Genomic DNA, 15,704 nt, shown 5'->3' with positions numbered 1-15,704 from the left:
CGAACCATGCATCCATTACTTTGGATTTCACATAGGTCTTCTGTGATATTGGACATAGAGATGTAGAGTATCGGCCTTAGATATGTACAATATCAGCCATAGACATGTATAAAATCGGTATCCGCCATAGTATCCGCCATAGTTATAGTAGTATAGTAGTATAGTAGTTATAGTAGTATAGTAGTATCCGCCATAGTTATAGAGATGTATATTATTGGCAATAGAAATGTATAGTATCGGCCATAGAGATGTACAATATTAGCCATAGAGATGTGCAATATCGGCCATAGAGATGTGCAATATCGGCTATAGAGATGTGCAATATCGGCTATAGAGATGTACAATATCGGCCATAGAGATGCATAGTATCGGCCATAGAGATGTGCAATATCGGCTATAGAGGTGTACAATATCGGCCCTAGAGATGTACAATATCGGCCATAGAGATGTACAAGACTGGCCCTAGAGATGTACAATATCGGCCATAGACATGTACAATATCGCCCATAGAGATGCATAGTATCGGCCATAGAGATGTACAATATTGGCCAGAGATGCATAGTATCAGCCATAGAGATGTACAATATTGGCCATAGAGATGAACAATATCGGCCATAGAGATGTACAATATCGGCCATGGAGATGTACAATATCGGCCATAGAGATGTACAATATTGGCCAGAGATGTACAAAATTGGCCAGAGATGTACAATATCGGCCATAGAGATGTACAATGTCGGCCATAGAGATGTACAATATCGGCCATAGAGATGTACAATATCGGCCATAGAGATGTACAATATTGGCCAGAGATGCATAGTATCGGCCATAGAGATGTACAATATCGGCTAAAGAGATGTACAATATCGGCCATAGAGATGTACAATATTGGCCATAAAGATATACAATATCGGCCATAGAGATGTACAATATCGGCCATAGAGATGCATAGTATCAGCCATAGAGATGTACAATATTAGCCACAGAGATGTGCAATATCGGCAATAGAGATGTGCAAGATCAGTTATAGAGATGCATAAAATCGGCCATAGAGATGTACAATATCGGCCATAAAGATATGCAAGATTGACCATGGAGATGTACAATGTATGCCATAGAGATGTGCAATATCGGCTACAGAGATGCATTGTATTGGCCATAGAGATATACAATATTGGCTAAAGAGATGTACAATATCAGCCATAGAAATGTACAATATTGGCAATAGAGATATACAATATTGGCCACAAAGATAAACAATATGGGCCATAGAGATGTATAGTATCAGCAATAAAGATGTACAATATTGGCTATTAAGATGCATAGTATCGGCCTTAGAGATGTACAATATCAGCTATAGAGATGTACAATATTGTCCAGAGATGCATAGTATCGGCCATAGAGATGTATCAGCCATAGAGATGTACAATATCGACCAGAGATGCATAGTATCAGCCATAGAGATGTACAATATCGGCCTTAGAGATGTACAATATCGGCCATAGAGGTTTACACTATCGGCCATAGAGGTTTACACTATCGGCCATTCCCCCACCCTCCACACTTCACTTTCATCCACGACACCTCTCCCTCCTTAGGTAACATGCAGGATGTGTTACATGGATCTGTTCCTGGACCCTGCAATTTACAAATTAAGGACTGAGTATTGGCCATAGAGATGCACAGCATCAGCTGCATAGATTTAACATATTATGCTGTAGATATCTACATTATTGGCTATAGAGATGTACAATATCGACTTTAGAGATTAACAGCATCAGCCATATACAGTATCAGCTAGAGATGTCATGTATTTATTGTAGAGATGTACAGTGACAGCCATATGGTGTACACTACCAGCCATAGATGTACAGTATCAGCCTCCACATTGTGAATCCATCACTATCTAAGTGTTCAGACATCAGACCCAATCTTAGAGATCATTATTGTCATTATAGTGAATAAGTGCACCAGTCTGCAATCACTGACTCCATCCAACCATCTAAACCCAGTTTGCTTTTAAAACGCTCCATTTTCCAGGTTGCATGTTTCCATGTCCCCGTGGGTTCATTTCAATGGCTCATTTACTGTCAGTATTGGACCTAATAGGATGTTGGCTGAACAATGGATCTTATTACCAGAATGTTTCTCTTTGTTTATGAAATGCCAAACTGTAGAAGCGTTTTAGGGATTGTAGCGCACTGTCTATCTAATGCCAATCTAAATGCCAACATGTTTTCCTGGCTCAGTTTGAACTTCCATACCTCTTTAACATGGATGATATTTACCATTAACCCCAGTCAGACGGCTGCTCACAGGAAATGTTTTAGCTTCGAGCTCAATTATGAGCTCACAGGTGTCACTGACCTCAGATCAGGGGGCGTTTGCTCATTAAAGCTGTGGAACAATAGCACAGATGACAAGAGGTCGCATCGAATCAGTGTGTCAGTGAAGATAAATACTGTCCAGTTGACCTGCGCTCACGAACACACACACACATACACACATAGAGACTCGACGAGTGTGACTCAGGGACTCGTAAAGATCCCATGTCAAATTAACAACGGCGCCAACCATTAACACAGAGAACATTGCAGCCGCATCGGTGCCAAACTCTCACTTCTGGCCTTTATTTGTATGTCTCTATAAGAGATTTACTCATTTATAACAAAAGTCTGACGTTCTAAAGGACAGCACTGACAGTCTATGATAACAATTTAGCAAGTTTAATTGAATTAAATTGAATTGAATTTAATTTTGTTAATATATAATAATATATATATATGTGTGTGTGTGTGTGTGTGTGTGTTTATTTATGTTTTTATTTTATTTCAGAATTTTCTTTTTTTAATTAATTTAATTTAACTTAATTTTGTTTTGTTATTATATTATATTATATTATATTATACTATATTATATTATATTATATTATATTATATTATATATATTATATATATATATATATATATATATATATATATGTGTGTGTGTGTGTGTGTGTGTGTGTGTGTGTGTGTGTGTGTGTGTGTGTGTGTGTGTGTGTGTGTGTGTGTGTGTGTGTGTGTTTATTTTTTTATTTTATTTTATTTCATAATTTTCTTTTCAGCTTAGTATCTTTATTAATCATGGGTCACCACTGTGGAATGAACCGCCAACTTATTCAGCATTCAATTCTCAATTCGCCTATAGCACATGTCTTTGGACTGATTGGGAGAACATGCAAACTCCACACAGAAATGCCAACTGACTCAGACGGGTATCGAACCAGCCGCCTTCTTGCTGCGACGCGATCGTGCTACCCATTGCACCACCGTGATGCCTTAATTAAATTACAATTTTTATTTTATTTCATGTGTTTATGTACACTGTAATAAGCGGTAAGTTAATTAAAGCAAGTAAACCAATTGCCTTAAAAGCAGCAAGTTGACCTTACAAATTAAATAACTAAACCCATTTTAACTTGTATATGTTAAGTTAACTGAACTTAATTTGTATAATTGTGCAGATTTTACACACTTTTTAAAATAAAGTCAATTAATCGCGTTTTACAGTGTAGTTAATTGGTAATTTTCTTATATATATATATACATATTCGTGTATACTTGGTTGGATCTATAGTGTGTGTGTTTTGTAGTTGTGTTGTGAATGCTGAAATGGATAGAAATGAATGGATAGAAATGGATTATCAAACATTCATTCATTCCTTTTCCTTCGGTTTAGTCCCTTTATTTATCAGGGGTCTCCACAGTGGAATGAACCCCCAACTATTCCAGCATATGTTTTGCACAGTGGATGCCCTTCCAACTGCAACTCAGAACTGAGAAACAGCCATGCACTCTTATTCACACACACACTCATACACTACGGCCAATTTAGGCAATCGATTCCCCTATAGCGCATGTGTTTGGACTGCACCCAGAGGAAACAAGGAGAACATGCAAACTCCACTCCACTATATGTATATGTAAATATATATATATATATATATATATATATATATATATATATATATATATATATATATATATATATATATATATATATATATATATATATATATTTGTGGTGGGTCGTTATCAGCATTATCGTGCTGCATTAACAAGAGATTCTTATAGCACGGTAAAAAACATATCGTCGTTAATCTATTTTCAAAATGTTGGTTTGGGAGAGTTGAGTCTGTTCTGCGCAAGCTATTGTGACTTTCAACTTGATATTTTAGCGCGGATGTACACCTGACCGGTGAGCCGTCTGACAAAAAAGTTCCCTACTGAATCAAGTCAGCAGGATGCCTGACTTTAACTGCAGTTCGGCAGTTTCACGGGACCAGCTGGGATCAATCACAAGCACATGACCCTGTCATTCATTTATTCAATCATTTTCTTGTCGGCTTAGTCCCTTTATTAATCCGGGGTCGCCTCTGCAGAATGAACCGCCTACTTATCCAGCAAGTTTTTTACGCAGCGGATGCCCTTCCAGCCGCAACCCATCTCTGGAAAACATCCACACACACTGATACACTACGGACAATTTAGCCAACTCATTTCACCTGTACCGCATGTCTTTGGACTGTGGGGGAAACCGGAGCACCCGGAGGAAACCCACGCGAAGGCAGGGAGAACATGCAAACTCCACACAGAAACGGGAACTGAGCCGAGGTTCGACCCAGCGACCTTCTTGCTGTGAGGCGACAGCACTACCTACTGCGCCACTGCCTCGCCCCATGATCCTCTCAAAAATAGTTTATAAATAAATCACACCTAATTTATTTATGTGATTGCTTTTTGTTTATTTTATGTGCATGTAAAAATGCATTCTAATATAAACATTTTTTATGTATTTAACTGAGACAAAACACCTACAGTACACATTTGCAAAGTCCACTTTAGAAATCAGAATCGTACAAAAGCTGTCATTGCAGATAGCACCTTTCAAAAGGGAAACTTTTTCTACCTACTGTAAAGGGTCCATACTGGTACGTCAAAGGTAAATATTAGTTCCTAAAATGTACATATTAGTGCCTCAAACGTACAAATAGGCACCTTTTGAAAGTGTACTGCCCCAGTGACAGCTTTTATTTTACTTTTATTTCTGAAAGCATACCTCAAAGAAAGAAAAAAAAAACCTTGAGTGGCAGCCTTTCCGTTGACATTTATTCTCCAGCAGAGAGCAAAAGTCAAACAAAAGTGCAGTGTTCTTCAAATATCTCTCAAACTTCTGAATGTGCCTCCACTTTCTCCATCCTCCGTCTCCTGAGAGATGCATTAAAGCAGCAGGTTGTGACTTTGGTCTGTGGTTTAGTGCATGTGTTCCCACTCTTTGAGGTTTGGACAGTTTGCTCGAGTTCATTGTTACTTTATATAAATTGATATAAACTTTATATATTTAAACTGTACTGGACGTCACTGTTCCTTACCATTTTAATCTTATCAGTTTAAAGAGAATACCGAGAATTGTTTCTAAACATGCTTTCCATGTAAAAATGTATTGCTGAAACACATTGCAAAGACAAAGAAGCGTGTAGTACTGAGTTAAAACATTTGACCAGTTTTTAATCAATGTTCTCAATGTTTATCATGGTCTGATTGAAAAATACAGGCCAAAACATGGCAATAAAAAATACAGAATATTGTGAACTATGATGTCAGTTAGTTTGCAAACACAATTAAAGGTGCCCTACAGAGAAAATCTGGGCACACCCAGGCATGGTTGAATAACAGGAGATCAGTATATGGGAATAGAAATAAGCTGCGTCCCAAATGGCACACTATACACTATGCACTCATGCACTATGTACTTATGCACTTACACACTCAACAGGATAGTATATGTATGTTGTGGCGTCCCAAATGGCACACTAATGTTTTTTTACTAAGCGGAAATTCAAACCGTTTCCCTAATGACGTTTGACGGTCGCCAAATCAGTGAAATAAACGAACGAATTATCAAATAATACCTGCCGGGAGTATAAGCGCATTCACCATCGGGAGGCGCTATAATCACTCTCGTAGGAGAATTTTGCTTTCACCATCCAAAATAAATAAAGTTATTCAACATGTTCCGCTACGTAAGCAAGCCTGCGGTCGTTGAGTGCATGAAGTGTCCATCTTCACACTTCGTTTTACCGGCTGAATGACTGCATCATCCGGGTAATTAAAGTGCACTTATTATTTTTAGAGTTTTCAGTGTGAACACACTACTTACACTATTTATACTACAAAATGGCGTAGAATAGTGCATAAGTATGCGATTTTGGACGCAGCTATACTGTGAAGTCAGAACACAAAGCAGACTGTTGCGTGGCTCACAGGTCACACACTCATCATTCGCATGTACTTAAGGTTAAGTTTTACATCTGACGAGCTGCTGCATACTCATATCACTAGTGTTCACTAGTGTTATAATGTTTATATCATTATAAACATAGTGATATATAGACATATAGTGATATTAATTTCTGGCTTTGTTTTTTTTTTTATATCACTACTTCCACTAGTGCAGGGGTGGCCAACCCTGTTCCTGGAGAGCCACCTTCCTGCAGATTTCAGTTGCTACCCATATCAAACACACCTGAACCAATTAATTAGGACCTGAACACCATGTGGAAATTACAGGCAGGTGTGTTTGATATGGGCTGCAACTGAAATCTGCAGGAAGGTGGCTCTCCAGGAACAGGGTTGGCCACCCCTGCACTGGTGGTAAACCCCGGTGGACAGAAGGCAAATCAGAACACAAAACAGACTGTTGCGTTACTCACGGAACACGCCCTCATCATTTGCATGTACTTAAGGTCAAGTTTTACATCATTTAAACCTGACGAGCTGCTGCGTTTTCATATCACTAGTGTTCATTCATTCATTCATTCATTTTCTTGTAGGCTTAGTCCCTTTATTAATCCGGGGTTGCCACAGCGGAATGAACCGCCAACTTATCCAGCAAGTTTTTACACAGCGGATGCCCTTCCAGCCGCAACCCAACTCTTTGAAACATCCACACACACATACTCATACACTACAGACAATTTAACCTACCCAATTCTCCTGTACCGCATGTCTTTGGACTGTGGGGGAAACCGGAGCACCCGGAGGAAACCCACGCGAACGCAGGGAGAACATGCAAACTCCACACAGAAACGCCAACTGAGCTGAGGTTCGAACCAGCGACCCAGCAACTTTCTTGCTGTGAGGCGACAGCACTCCGCCACTGCCTCGCCATACTAGTGTTCACTAGAGATACTGATATATAGAAATGCAGTGATAATAATTTCTGGCTGTGTTTTCACTACTTTTACTTTTTAATCATTATTATTGAACAATATAAATATATATTTATATTAAGTTTAAAGTAAACATCAATTGATATATATTTGAATTGCATTCATATATTTCTTTTGATCAACCCTATTTTGAGGTAGTTCATTATGATGCGATTTTCCTTCTATGTGTGATTTGATTGGACAGGATTCACAGGACTGATTTTTATAATCCCCATAGACAAGAAAAAATAAAGTGGTGACTGCATATTGAAGAAAAGTAGTGGAGTAAAAGTACTGATTACTGCACTAAAAATGTACTCAAGGGAAAGTAAAAGTACACATTTTTAAAACTACTTAGTAAATTACAATTCCTGGGAAAAACTACTCAACTACAGTAATTTGAGTATTTGTAATTAGTTACTTTACACCTTCTTCATCTTCTGTGTTTAGGGTATGTTTTTTAACAGCAGGTCTTCATCATCAGTTCTCATTCACCTGATACATCCTTTCTTTGTTTCATTAACTTTAACAGTTTAGAAAGGGACCAAATACTAAATTGAGTAAATTTTACTCTGAGGATTTAGATTTTAGGGTAACATGAGGATTAACTAAGCCACATACATACTATGTAGAACAATTTAACTTATTGAACCAATGCAGTCTGGGTAAGTTGGCGTTTCTGTGTGGAGTTTGTATGTTCTCCCCGTGTTCGCATTGTGGATTCCTCTGAGTGCTTTCCCCACAGTCCAAAGACATGCAGCATAGGTGAATATAAGCTAAATTGGTCATAGTGCATAAGTGTGAATCTGTATGTGTATGAGAGTGTTTGGGTGTTTCCTAGTGCTGGGTTGCGGCTGGAAGGGCATTCACTGCGTAAAACAAATGCTGAATAAGTTGGCGGTTCGTTTCACTGTGGGGACTCCTGATAAATAAAGGGACCAAGCAGAAGGAAATTGAATGAATGAACCAATGCAGTGTATGGCACCTTTAAACTCTGCGGACACGGTACCGGGTCTGTGACGTCATCAACTTTCGCTTTCAGATTTAAAGGGCTAGCGTTGCACCAGACCCCCGTAAGTGGTTTCGTTTGAAAGTATAGAATCTATATTTTATTCACATATGCATCACTTTGGTTTTTATTCTACTGTATAAAAGTTATTTACACTTAAATACACAGTATTTTGGATACCCGAGCTAGGTATTTTACATTGGTTCATTTTCATATTTTTTTATATGACACATGTATAAGTTATAGCTCAAATGAAAGCTCTTGCCGGTGCTCATACAGTTCTAGCATTCTTTTTACTGAATTATATTCATATGCCAAACAGTTGCTGAATGAATCGCGATGTTTCCATGGCGCAGAAATGTAAACAATGCATTCATGATCAATAAGCAGCCCCAGATAGCACAGACAGCTGTCATCTCTTACCTTATGCTGTGCGCTTCAGGGCCATTTCTCCTCTGTTTTTGAGGTGATGTGCATAAGTAATCCTTTTATATGTCTGATGTGGTGCAAACACAGTGAATTATGTTTGATCAAACAAAAGAATAGTGAAATATGAAAACAATGATGATCCCTGTGGCTTGTACAGCACCTCTCATCAGTTGGAATGCAATAACTTTTGCATAGATTATGGTGGAGACATTTTTCTTTTTTTCCTATGATTACAGACATGTGCAGGAACCACCAAAATTAATTACAGCACGCTAGACCACACAGAACCTAAAAAGTACACTTTCAAATTTGAGTTTATAAAAAAAAATACAAAAAGCGCCTCTTTTTTTAGGTGTTTATTATAACACAGGCAACATATACAGTTATTTTAAACACTTTCAATGGTGTTTTATGAAAAGTCAAAGGGTTTTCTTTAAAATGATACCAAATTTTTGCATTTACACCTCTTTAAGTGGATTTGGGAAGCTTTTAAATTTGGGTAGGCAAAATCCAGGCGGAAATCCCCAAATAGGATTCAGCACATATAAGGTTAAAACTTGGATGCGAGATGTTGTTGTTGTTTTTCCCAAGCCAGTCAGAAATCTCAAAAGAAATGTCGAAAACTTGACTGTTGCCTCAGGTTACATGGTTGTGGTCGAGCCAGGACATGTTTCGGGACTCTAAAAACTTTCTGCAATTGAATTAATTTCACTCAACTTTATCATTCTGGTGACAAATGCGTTTCGGTTAGACTCCAGGCTCTCAAATAAAAGCAGCAGCAGTCCAAACAGCTGAATAATGTGTGTGTGTGTGTCTGTAAGCGAACGAACACCACCTGTGTTCGCAAGGCAACCATTATCATCCGAATTAATGCAAGAAGAGTGTGCGGAGCTGGAAACATTAGCTCATTACCTTGCTTGAGTACTGTGGCTAAATATGGAAGTCTTTAATTGTGCGACACACTTGCCAATAGACAATTAATTGCCTTTTTGCAGGGAATCAGAGCTGCATCTACAACAACTGTCAAATGAGGAAAGAAAAGAGCGCAGCAATTAATGATGTGTGTTTGGGTGAGAATGATAGAAAGGGACATTGACTGAAACACACTTGCTAAATATTCAAAACAAATAAATTGCTGATTTGCATTTGGTTAACGTTGCTGTAATGCGCTCAAATCTGCACCTGTCTGCCTATTAGTGGCCAGAAATGCGTTTTGGGAGTTTTCAGGTGAACATCTAACTACTAAACTTTAGAATTTGTTAGGTTAAATAGGCAAGTAAGGGTAATCAGGCAAGTCGTTGCACACTCGCCGGCCACTTTATTAGGTACACCTGTCTAACTGCTCGTTAGCGCAAATTTCTAATCAGCCAATTACATGGCAGGAACTCAATGCATTTAGGCATGCAGACATGGTCAAGACGATCTGATGCAGTTCATACCGAGCATCAGAATGGGAAAGAAAGGTGATTTAAGTGACTTTGAATGTGACATGGTTTTTGGTCAGAGTATTTCAGAAACTGCTAATCTACTGGGATTTACACGCACAACCATCTCTAGGGTTTACAGAGAATGTTCCGAAAAATGGAAAATATCCAGTGAGAGGCAGTTCTGTGGGCGCAAATGCCAGAGGTCAGAGGAGAATGGCCAGACTGGTTCGAGGCAACAGTAACTCAAATAAGCACTTGTTACAACCGAGGTCTGCAGAAGAGCATCTCTGATTGCACAACATGTCCAACCTTGAGGCGGATGGTCTACAGCATCAGAAGACCACACCGGGTGCCACTCTAGTCAGCTAAGAACAGGAAACTGAGGCTACAATTTGCACAGGCTCACCAAAATTGGACAATAGAAGATTAGAAAAACATTGCCTAGTCTGATGAGTCTCCATTTCTGCTGCAACATTTGGATGATAGGGTCAGAATTTGGTGTCAACAACATGAAAGCATGGATCCATCCTGCCTTTTGTCAGGCTGGTGGTGGTGGTGTAAAGGTGTGGGGCAGAGGTGCCCAAAGTAGTGCCCGTGGTAACCTTTGGTTTGGCCCATCGTCCTATCTGAAAATTGAGGGAGAATGCCTTTGACAGAGATTGTCATTTTTAATTTGACCTAACCTTTTGTTTCTTTGTTTAATTGAGGAGCTACAAAAAAGCAGACTGAAATTAAGTGTTGTAAATGAATCCGACTATTAAAATTTAAAACCTGAAACTTGACAGATAGAGGACAACGCACAAGACATCGGTGAGCAAATCAAGTCAAAGACAGGAGCAGCTCGACTAGTAAATTCAGCATTGATCACTATTATGTTATAAATGAGATTAAGTTTTTAACTATAATAAGTTCATTTGAAAATGTTAAAAACGACACTACATCATTAATTAATATCATCATTAATTAATATTCTTTAAAGCAATGTTTCTGGTTATTTTTAAATACTAGCAAATAAATTAAGAAATTATCCTTGGCAAATTTTGTGTAATACCATTTGGTATATTCAACTTCTGCCCACAGCCCTCAATCAAGTTTGGTTTTTGGCCCTTCATAAGAAAAAGTTTGGGCACCCCTGGTGTGGGGGTTATTTTCTTGGGGCACTTTGGGCTCATTTGTACCGTTTAAGTATTACATACCTAATAAAGTGGCCGGTGAGTGTATAATGGTGGTTTGTTTTGTAGACAGTCGAAAAAAATTTTGCTTAAGGGGGCTAATAATATTGACCCTAAAATGGTTTCCAAAAAATGTAAAACTAGCCGAAATAAAACAAATAAGACTTTATCCAGTAGAAAAAATATTATAGGAAATACTGTGAAATCTTCCTTGCTCTGTTAAACATTTTATGGGTAAATACTTGAGAATATGAAGCTTGTTTTGTATTGTGAATTTGTATGAATGCAACAAAAGGCGGCCTCTCAGAAGAAGGTCACCACCCACTTGTACGTCATTGTTTCTTTAGCCCCACCCACTGATTTGCATGTAGTGGGAGTTGAATAAATAAAAGAGAGGTGGAAACTGTGGATTATGTCGGAAACAATCCCATAGAGATGTCAAGAAGATCTTTGCATACCTTACACTGTGTCTACAGCCCTTCTTGAGTCTCATCCATTTCTTACATCCGTAATAAAACAGGGCATCAGTTTACTGTCAGGGATTTGTTTCGTCATGCTGTGTTTACATCCAGTGAGAGAATCACTGATTATAATAGGGTCTATTATCACTGTGCAGCTCGCTTGTGGAGTAAAAGTGGCAAAGGAGTGTTTCTCAGCATCGCCACTGTAAAATAATATGCAAAAATCAACGATTTTGCATATTCTGTGATTCATGATGCGATTGTGATTGCAATTGCCTGATGAGACTGTGGTCTTCAACTTTTATTGACGTGAAACACTTTTAGAAATAATGGTGCACCATAAAAAGGGATTATTTACTTTAATTAAAAAAAGAAAGCAATACTGAATACTGAATGTTTTTTCTATTATTTTATTCTGTCTATCTATCTATCTATCTATCTATCTATCTATCTATCTATCTATCTATCTATCTATCTATCTATCTATCTATCTATCTATCTATCTATCTATCTATCTATCTATCTATCTATCTATCTATCTATCTATCTATCTATCTGTAACCAGCAATTTAACCTGTGCAGATCGCTGGTAAACACAGATCACATAGAACTACAAATCTGCCATTTTATGGACTACAATTCCAGTCATGCATCACACATACTCACACTGGTTCCTGATCATGACTGATTACAAACACACAGCTGAAGCTGCTCATTGGCTGATTTCAGGACTATATACACAGCACACAAGCACAAAGACTTTGCTGAGTCTTGTTTATCTTTATCTGTGAACATTACAGCGCGTCAGTGGAATTGTAGTCCATGAAATAGTGGATTTGTAGTTCTATTTGATCTGTGTTTATCTATCTATCTATCTATCTATCTATCTATCTATCTATCTATCTATCTATCTATCTATCTATCTATCTATCTATCTATCTATCTATCTATCTATCTATCTATCATCTATCTATCTATGTATCTATCACTGTAAGATTATTCAAATTTATAAAAGTGAAACTCACGAAGCAATATGGATTCATTAAGTAAAACTGGCCTCAGAGAGTTTAGTTTAGTCTGCGTCAAACCTGCAGAAAAATATCAGGCTTTGCTAAAACTTTGACGCAGACTAAACTAAACTCTCTGAGGCCAGTTTTACATAATAAATCTATATTGCGTTGTCAGTTTCACTTTTACTAATTAGTACTTGTACTATTTTTACCACAATGAGCAATGCTTTACAAACTGTATCAATGTCTTAACGAATGCTCAAATAATTTAGCTTAGTTTACAGCAAGCATTGAGTTTTAGATTGTGCCATCTGTCATATACAGTAGACCTATATTTCTGTTGTTTTTAGTAAAGAAGATATATTATTTGAGTTTATCACCCATAGTAGTTGTATTAAAAAACGTTTACTGTATGTTAAAAAACAAAGAAAAAATGGCACAGTATCAGGATTGGATCGATACTCAGAATTTTGGTATCAGGATCGGATATATTCCAAAAAATATTATTAGTGCATCCCTAACTTTATCATTATGTAAAGTTTGAAAGTACATTTGAAATCATTATGATCTAATAATGTTATACTTTTAGAAACTCAGAGACTTGCTCTAAAGCAGATTTAAATGTTTGATTTTGTGGTGTGTTGATCGATATTATATATAAAATACAGTGAGCATATTATCAATGCAAACTTAAGTAAAAGGTGCATATTTTTCCTTCATTTACAGCCATGTTTTATAAAGAGTAGAATTATGAAATAGCATATAAAGATACTTAAGTAGGTCAAAAAGTTCAGCTAACTGTATTTAATGTACATTTAAACTATAATACATTCTTATCAACACATTATATATACAGAGCTCATCATTTCTGTAAAGCATTATGAGATATAATTGGCCGTATTTGTATTATCATACACTTATTTGTACTGTACATGCATTTTTAAAATACTATTTCTGTTTGCTTTTCTCTGTTGTAAACTTCTAATCTGGATGTGGTTAGTAATTTATTATATTTTCTTATAGCAAACGCTAACTCTTATGATGTGGGACGCTTTGTTTAAAGACTTTGTAATTAGCGATACTGTTTCTCAAACTTCTTTTTTTTTCTCTCTCTCTCTTCCCGAATCCCATTTTCACTTCATAGCTTTGAAGATGACGCAGTGCCGTGCTGATGATAACTAGCCTGGCAATTCATTATTTTTCATCAAAACAATGCAGGCAAATATCCTCCATCAGCATTTCCATGACTTTAATTAATGAACTAAATGTGGAGAAATGACGCCGGCTAATCCTGCACAAGCGCACTGTATGATTATTCATAACACAAAGAGGCGCAGCATCCAATATTCATGAGCTCACGCTTTAGTAGGATTGTTTTTGCAATGTGTTTATCATTATTAAGCTTGTTTGCTTTGTTTTGTTTAGTAATAACAAAGCCCCCATTTACACTGTCAGTTAAATGTGACCCAATTCTGATTTGTTTTCTCATCAGATGTGTTTATATGACTGTGTATGCAGGAAAAAACCAACACATTTGGATATTTAGAGATCAGTTTCAGGCTTTATTTATATGTGCAAATACATTAGATATGCATCAATGTGACTTTCATCAGTGTTTGATTAGTTACTTCAATTATTACTAATTGCATTAATAAAATTGTATTCAAAAGACTTTGTCTAAACGTGATTTAATTATGCTGTAAGTAATTTAATTACCAGACTAAATACTACTGAACATCCCTATTCATTTTAAAGCATAGACAATAGAAATTAAATCATTTTAATTATTTAAATGAGTCAAACAGGGCCTTTTTTTATTAATTAAGACAATATGTTTATCGAAACATGAAACATGTTAAAGTAATGACACAATATTTCATACATACTGCATTTTGTTGGTAATTTCTAAAACTTGTGTTTCTTATGTGCAATTATTGAACAAATGTAACCTTCTTTAGATGAAAAATAAACATATATATATATATATATATATATATATATATATATATATATATATATATATATATATATATATATATATATATATATATATTAGGGATATAACGGTATCAGAATTTCACGGTATGATAATACCTTGGTATGAATGGCACGGTACGGTATTTATTGAATTATTCACAGGAAAAACAAAACTAATCAAAAGACTCGAAAAAAGTGTCAAAGTGTTTATTTACCTTAGCACTGAACATATCAATGACATACGAATTAGCCATCTATCAGTAAGTTTTAAAACAGGAACTTCAATTTTTCAATTTTAATAACAAAAAACTATTAAACCATATAAAAAATAAAGTTTAAATTTAGTATTGTTGAAAACTCATCACATTCAACATTTAATCACTCACTCACTTAGATAGATAGATTTTTAAGGAAAATGATCATATAAATATAATCTGGTAAAAGCTGGGATCTCTGGGCATGTCCCCTGCAACAGAAAAAAACCCTCTCATTTGGGACTGAGGTTTCTGGGACAGAGAGATATGATTTAGCCAAGGCTGACAGCAGTGGGTAACGTTGTGCATTGTCTTTCCACCACTTGAGAGGACAAACCATGAGTGAGATAGAGGTCTCTTTGCGGTACAAGTCAATGTCTGCATCAATCTAACAAGTGTGCTGTGTTCTGCAGTCCCCATGACTGTTTTCAGTAGCATTCCCCGACTTAAATTTCACCGCAGTCTGGCAGTGCCTGCATACTGTTTTCTTCTTTGTCTGTCACCTTTTTTACTTTTTCGTATCTTTTTAAAAAGAAACCGAAATGCTTCCACACATCCGATTTATAACCCACTTTAGGTTCGATCATTTCCAGCTCTTTTCTTCCCCGCTATTAGCAACACACTCCATTTCCGCATTACTGGATCTGTAGTGACAACAGGCCGCAAAGGATGATGACCATGCCTAGGCTGATGGGAAATGTAGTTCCCGCTAC

General features: G+C 36.8%; 1 protein-coding gene across 7 annotated transcripts in view; it reads left to right on the top strand.

The window, feature by feature from the left end:
- kcnip4a (potassium voltage-gated channel interacting protein 4a) overlaps positions 1-15,704 on the top strand; it is a 313,734-nt gene that overhangs the window by 247,310 nt on the left and 50,720 nt on the right. The gene's annotated exons all lie outside the window — the stretch shown is intronic.

This window comes from Danio rerio, chromosome 7, assembly GCF_052040795.2.
Source record: "Danio rerio strain M-AB ecotype USA chromosome 7, GRCz13ab, whole genome shotgun sequence".
NCBI classification, from domain to species: domain Eukaryota; kingdom Metazoa; phylum Chordata; class Actinopteri; order Cypriniformes; family Danionidae; genus Danio; species Danio rerio.
This window is presented reverse-complemented; position numbering and strand designations above follow the sequence as displayed.